Source organism: Falco rusticolus, chromosome 6, assembly GCF_015220075.1.
Source record: "Falco rusticolus isolate bFalRus1 chromosome 6, bFalRus1.pri, whole genome shotgun sequence".
Taxonomy (NCBI): domain Eukaryota; kingdom Metazoa; phylum Chordata; class Aves; order Falconiformes; family Falconidae; genus Falco; species Falco rusticolus.
The window spans coordinates 46145330-46152119 of NC_051192.1; the positions used below are offsets into that span (position 1 = coordinate 46145330).

The following is a 6790-nucleotide window of genomic DNA, read 5'->3' on the forward strand; positions in this document are numbered from 1 at the left end:
TACAAATATGATAGGATGTCAGTAAAAAGGTGGTTGGAGGAGATAAATTCTGTGCAGAACAGATCTTTAAGAAGAAAAAAAAAGCTGAAAAAAACGAGTGCCGTAAGAAGATGGGAGAGTAGTTTAAAAAGAGATATGGTAGCACAGCATGGAGACAGGAGGTGGAGACTTTTTTTAGGGGTTTAAACACAACATGAATTGACAAAGGATACAATTACATGCCACACTACAAGTTCGGGGTTTTTTTTAAGTGTTTGCTTTTTTTCCCCCCCTATGTAGGTGAAACAGTTCATAATTTTTTCCACCTGGCCAAGTCAGGCTTAGGACTTAATGGGAAAAGACTTTTCTGTATTTCTAACCTCCAGTATAAAGTAGAAATTGATTTCCACCCCCACCCCCCAAAACAGCTTCAGGAAAACAGATTTATCTGGATGTACATATTAGTCACAGCTTCTGAGGCATCGGATCAGTAACAAGTACTAATGTCTCATGGGGTGCTTAGGTTCTGAAACTTACTGTACTTTTTTTCCCAGTTAGTTTACCCTGCTGAAAAAAGTAAGACATTCTGAGGACATATGAGTAAACAGCTGGATCAACAAATTATTATTTTTTTTTTATACACATACAACGCAGTTTCCTTGGAAAAATGCATTCTAAAGCTGTAGCTTTGACAGCCTCTAAGAATTTTCCTAGAATGGCTCCCTAATCTTTCTAGAAGTCACCTACGAAAATACCCAGTAACAGCAAAGCATCTTCTTGAACAGTAAAGACACACAGCAGCAAATAAAATTAAAAGTTTGCTGTTAAGAGTGTTTCACATCTGCCAGTGATTTCTTATCCATTTCTACTAATGTTATCTACAAAATAGAGGTATACCAGATACTTATTTCAAGATTCAATGAACTCCATAAGATCTTTAGTCTGTAATAAAAAGCAACTAATTTCAGGCTTACTAAAACAATTTGATACTACCATTGCTCATCTTCACAGGCAAGTCCATTAGACCTGGGAGTACATTAAATACACCACCGCATGCAACAGCCTGCAGAGGCATGACTGAATCATACTATTCGCACCAAACAAAATGTCTAAGTCACATTATCTAAAGAAACTGTAACCATATACAATGTAACAATATAATAATGCTTTAGATAATATTTGAGAACAACATGTATTTCCTCGGCGGCTTAAGTAACTCCTCCCTTACTCATGCACATTCTTGCCCCATGCTGCTACATGCTCTGTGTGTCAGTCTAGGTGTTAGGACAACAGTGTTGAATCAGACCCATACAAGCACGTAACGCAAGCACAGCAAAAGAGGCTCTGTATGTGTGGAAGCAACAATATCACCCAACATCTAACAGTCACCTTACCCCAACAGTTTCTATCACTGTAGTCAAAAGCATGCCACTTATGATATAATCTTAGCAGCCCAGCAGTCTGCTCAGCTGCCTTACCCATCTCACACCCTGCTTCCCTCCCGCCTGCCCCAAGTCTTCATCTTCTTAAGAACCTATTGTAGACACGAGTTTTGTTCAGTAAACCAAAACAGGCAGCTGCTGCTAACCTTCCTCTTAAAGGCACTGTCCCATAAATAGCAGAACTAACAAAGCCCCATTTCCCATAGATTAGCATTCTGTCTCAACCATGCCCTCTGTGTTGCAATTAAGTCACATTCCACCTCTATCCCAGATGCCTATTATCTTACCCTTCTCTTCCAAGCACTAGCCACAATATACTTTAACCTCTCATGTCCTCTAACTACTGACTGAAGGAGAAAAAAAAAAGTGGAAAAAAAATAAAATTACTGCACTTCACATCTAGTTCTTAACCCACAAACAGCTGCTGGCCAACTGGCAGGCTAAACACAGGTAACTGCTAAATTCATGCTAAACTCTTCCCTCAAGAGATGAAACTATTCAATGAAGCCATCAATTGTAAAGCTTCTCAAATATTATTAAAACATAAAATTTTTCACACCTTGCCCCTTGGCTAATTTTCTGAAATCAACCAATGAGCTCAAAATTTGAGATAAACGATTAAAGAAAACAATTTCCCAAGATCTATGTCTTTAGAAAGGCGAATTAAATATGGTTTATATACTACACAAATATATAAAAACCAACAGCAACTCCATTTCTTTACAAAAAACCCAAATAAAATAGGTGCACCGCAACATATTATTCACATGAGAACAGTCGATTCTGAACTCCTAAATTGCAAAAGAAACTGCATTTACATGTTCTATGTGTCCTTTTAGTAAGTATTTACATCCTCCAACCATTTTCAAGCACATTTAAAAGAGGTGTAAAAGTCTCAAAGATAGAAAAGGCTTCTACAAATTTTGTGAAAACTGGTAGCTTTGTAGAAAAAAAGAAACTCAAATTCATGCCTTCAATGATGGAACTCTGCCTTCTCCACCGGTAGCCCCAGCAGACCAAGGAGCCAGCATGTACACAGCACCAGATTTGATTAATTCTGGAACATGTTTTAGGTAAGTTAGAAAATCATCAAAAAGCAGTGAGCACATATAGTGGCTCTGACCTGGTTTCAGTAAATTCTAGCAAGCCTAAAAATATCATAATCAATACGTACACAAAACTAATAGTTTTGGTTGTTTGGGGTTCATCTTTTTATCTTTTTTAAAAACTCACATATGCAACCTACAGAAATTATGGGATGTCTTCTACCACTGTGCTTTCCTAAGTTAATGCTTTTCTAGATACTAAAGGGAGCACAAGTTCTAAACCCATTTTGAAACACTGATTTTTAAATAATTGAAAAAAATAAATTCTGCTCAAAGTACAACCAGGATCTGAATGAGTTTTAAAGCACTCATCATTAAAGACAATGAAATTTGATCTTCATCTGTGCTCAGAATAGGAAAGAGCTATACATTTTCCACATTGCAATAAAACCTGATTACCCACAGCATTTGTCTAAGAATACAATGCATATTTTTAACAAAATATTTTTTGTAAAATTCTGTGTCCAGTAATTTAGCACATTATCAGAAGTTACACATAAAGACACCAAAAAAAATATATCTAACACATGCTAAAAATACTATTTAACTACATCTTAACCATACCTATGGTAACAATAATATCCTGAGTGATGCCATTCATTCAGCAATGAACATGTTCCATGAACATCAGGATACGATATACAAAGAACACAGATCTTTTTACTTTAATTATGTTGAGCTATTTCACTTGGTTTCACTAGAACCCAATTAAGGGACACCAAAATCTAAAGGCATCCTAACACAAAGCTAGAAAGAACTTGGTATACTGTTTGAAATACTTTCTTGCATGAGAGTTGAGATTGCTGATCAGTTCAATAAAAGTAAGTTCCTAATTTTACTATAATCAGGATAAAGGTCTACAAAAACTTATGTCAGGGAGAGTATTAATATTACGTCAGCAATTTCTTGGTAAGCATTCTCAAGAAAGGATGAAACCAAAACAACTACTATATGGAACCTCTGAGTACAAATAAGAATTTATATAAAAAAATATTATCCAATTGTGAATCTGACAGCTTTCTTGCTCTCACAGTTGCATTTAAATATGTGCAATCCAATCCAGATCAGTTTGCTATGCAGCATTCAAGACATTGTAGAACATCCACCAGCATTTCTCCTGTTTGAAAGTATATACTTTTTGTAGTTGAGATAACCTGCTATGCAATTAAAGACAACCCACCCACCCGCCCCAACTTGAATCACTGTACACATTAGTGGGAAAAAAAGTTAACTTTCAATTCAATCATTTAAATATTTGAGTTTTGAGTATAGCTTTAAAAAAAATCCAGTTCTGAATCACTGGAATTTTTGTTCTATTTCCTGTAAAAGCACCAACAGCAACATTGTTCAGCATTCCGCTTGCAGCGGTTCAGAAAAAGATCAGCCTGATTCCTCAGTCCTAAATTTACAGTCATTTCATAAACTTGAGGTCACACATCTGACCAACTTATTTCTTCCAGTGTTTCCAACCATGGAGATCATGATAAGCAGGTCGCACTTGCAGTAAGATGAAGACCAATCTAGTTTTATGTTTCGAAGTACAGCCTCAGAAAGAGTAGTCTGCCAAAAGCTCTCTAAGCTCCCTAGCAAAAAGAAAAAAAAAAAACCACACCCCAAAACCCAAACACAAAAACCACCAAAACCCCCACCTTATATAAGAATAATCTCTTCAACAGATGACAGATTTAATTCTACAAGGCTTGAAAGGCATACCAGTTACCTATAACGCCAAGGACCATTACAAAAACACACAGGACCTCAGCCTTCAAAGCAATGCCATGACGAGGAAAACCACTATCTTCTTCCACTCTGCCACTTCTGGAAAAGAGAAGTTTCTACCAGGACACTGTCACAAGAAGAGTGCCCATTTTCAAGAACTCTATTTTTGTATCAGCAAATTTAAAGGAAGAGAGAAGAATCCTTTGACTTCTCTTAATGCTGAGAAGGAAAATGGTTTACATTTCACAGTCTTTGAAAGCTGGCGTAAGCAAGGGTAGCACAGCAGAGCAAGAAGATGGCACTGCTCCTGCAATGTAATGGTAGGGATGATACTTTATCAAACATCTCTCAAGAAACAAAACTGGGAGAACCCAAACTGTGAATCTCCTCCAACAGCCTTTCTCCCCTCTTCTTCTTTGCAGGCTTCCCTGTGAAGCAACATCATGAAAAAACACCCAGGTCTTCTCAGATTTTTTAAAAGAAACTGAAAGTCAGCTCAGTGTCCATTCTGGTGCAGTGCAAGCCAAGGCACTACCTAGCAAAGAGCATCCATAAGTTTAACATTGGGATAACAGCCACAAGCGACTGAAACTTTCATTTGAATTGAAGGGCAGAACTTACTGAAGCTGATGACATGTCTCTTAGTTTGTCAGTGGAACTTCCCTCTTGCCAAAAGCAGGTATCAGAATTCTGATTTGACAAAACCCAATTGCAATAATACAGATAAAGAACAAGTAATTGAAATATGTATATGAAATGCAAATGCTTGGTTATCTGGTGGATCATTAGCTAAGCTGAAAATTATTCCTGATTTTAGCAGATCATGTCCCATTGTGAATACAGTGCTATCATTATAGTCACTAGCCTTCCATACTGTAGTGCATGTGCAGTACCATTTTGATGGTTAAAGTAGATATAAAGTATGTATGTATGAAGTACGTTACAAAACATTTTGAACAGTCTCAGAGAATGGCTCTGTATTTAACATATGCCCTCTAAACACCTATGTAACTCAGAGTACTGAAAATTACATGCAATGCCTTTTTCAGCATTCTACACCTGAACTTCAGAAACAGCTTTGTTCAGTCTATATCAAATAACCTAAACTTACGATGACTAGAACACCACACCTGAAACCCACTCCTTGCTAAGAAGCACTCCTTCGGAATTCCTTTAAGTACACACTTACTATCATTAATACAGAAACACCCACTGGTCTTGGGCAAAAAACAGGCCCTGCTGAGCTACCAGGTAAAGTACAAAGAACACAAGGTCCCTGCCCTGAAGGCCTTGCTACATCCAACAGGACTGAGCATTCAGACTTTTAATACAATTTAATGAATGAGACAAGGTACCACACAGCCCCGCACAGCATTCTCCGGTCTCTCAGAGGGACAAAACAGAAACAGAGAAGAAAAGGAAACCGTATGCATCTCCTCTCTTCGAAATCCCTCTTATCAGAACCATTTCAAGAATTTCAGCGCAACAATTAAACTGCCTTGAATAATGGAAACTAACGTCCCAAATATACTATATATGGAATGGAGCCCAGCCGGCCCCCGCAGACACCAGGCACCAAACCCTCGCACCTCTGACACTGTTACTCATCCCCAAATGGCGGAGTCTCGCCCAGCGCACTCACACCTGTCACCTGCTGGGCGCCGGGCCAGCCCCGCCGCCCGCTCCCCCCGCTCGGCGCGGCCGCTGGCAGCCCGCTAGCCGCCCGCTTCCGCTGCCCCCCGCCGCCGGGCAGGCCCGGGCGCCGCCCCGCGCCCCCCGCCCGCCGGACCCCTCCCCGCGCGGGGGGAGCCCCAGCGGCTCGCGAAGGAAAATACGTTTCCATCTCCCGCAGGACGCCCCGCCGCGCGGCGGCTTCCCGCCCCTGCCCTGCCTCCCGCCGCCACCCCACCCCGCCGCGCCGGGAGGAGCGCGGTGCCGGCGGCTGCTCCCTCCCCGCGCGCAGGCCTCCCCTGCCCTCGCCCCGGCAGAGCCCGGGGCCGGGAGAGCGGCTCCGGCAGCGCCTCGGGCCCCCTGCCCCTCTCGGGCCTGGGGGCCGGCCCGGGCCAGCCCCCCGCGCCTCTCCCCGCGGCCCCCCGGGGATGGGTGCAGCCCCGCCAGGAAGCCAGCCCGGGGAGCTGCCACCAGGCCCGCGTCGGCGGGGTCAGCCTTACCCTGTCGCCGTTGCTTCTCCTCCTCCTCCGCCTCCTCCTCCTCGTCCTCCGCTTCCCCCACCACGGCAGCAGCCGCCGCCACTACCGCCGCCACCAGCGCCGCCGCCGCCTCCGCCCGGCAGGGGGGACCCCGCCGACCCGACACGCTCCGCAGCCTCCCGCCGCCGCCGTTCCGCTCCGGGGGGGGAGGAGGAGGAGGAGGAGGAGGAGGAGGAGGAGGGAGGGAAGGGGGGCGTCCGTGCTGCCGCCGCGGGCGGGAGAAGCGGGAAGGCCGGGGTGGGTGGGTGAGTGGGTGAGTGAGTGAGTGGGTGGGTGAGTGAGTGGGTGGGTGGGTAGGTGAGTGCCTGCGGCGCCGCTCCCGTCCTCAGCTGGA

The 6790-nt window shown here is 43.4% G+C and overlaps 1 protein-coding gene across 1 annotated transcript in view; it reads right to left on the minus strand.

Moving 5' to 3' along the window:
* The window catches only part of TAB2 (TGF-beta activated kinase 1 (MAP3K7) binding protein 2), a 67105-nt gene extending 60569 nt beyond the window's left edge, over positions 1–6536 (minus strand). The window contains exon 1 of the mRNA XM_037391357.1: positions 6418–6536. The gene's annotated coding sequence lies outside the window, so the exon portion shown is untranslated. The remainder of the gene's footprint in view (positions 1–6417) is intronic.
* Positions 6537–6790: the final 254 nt, after the last annotated feature.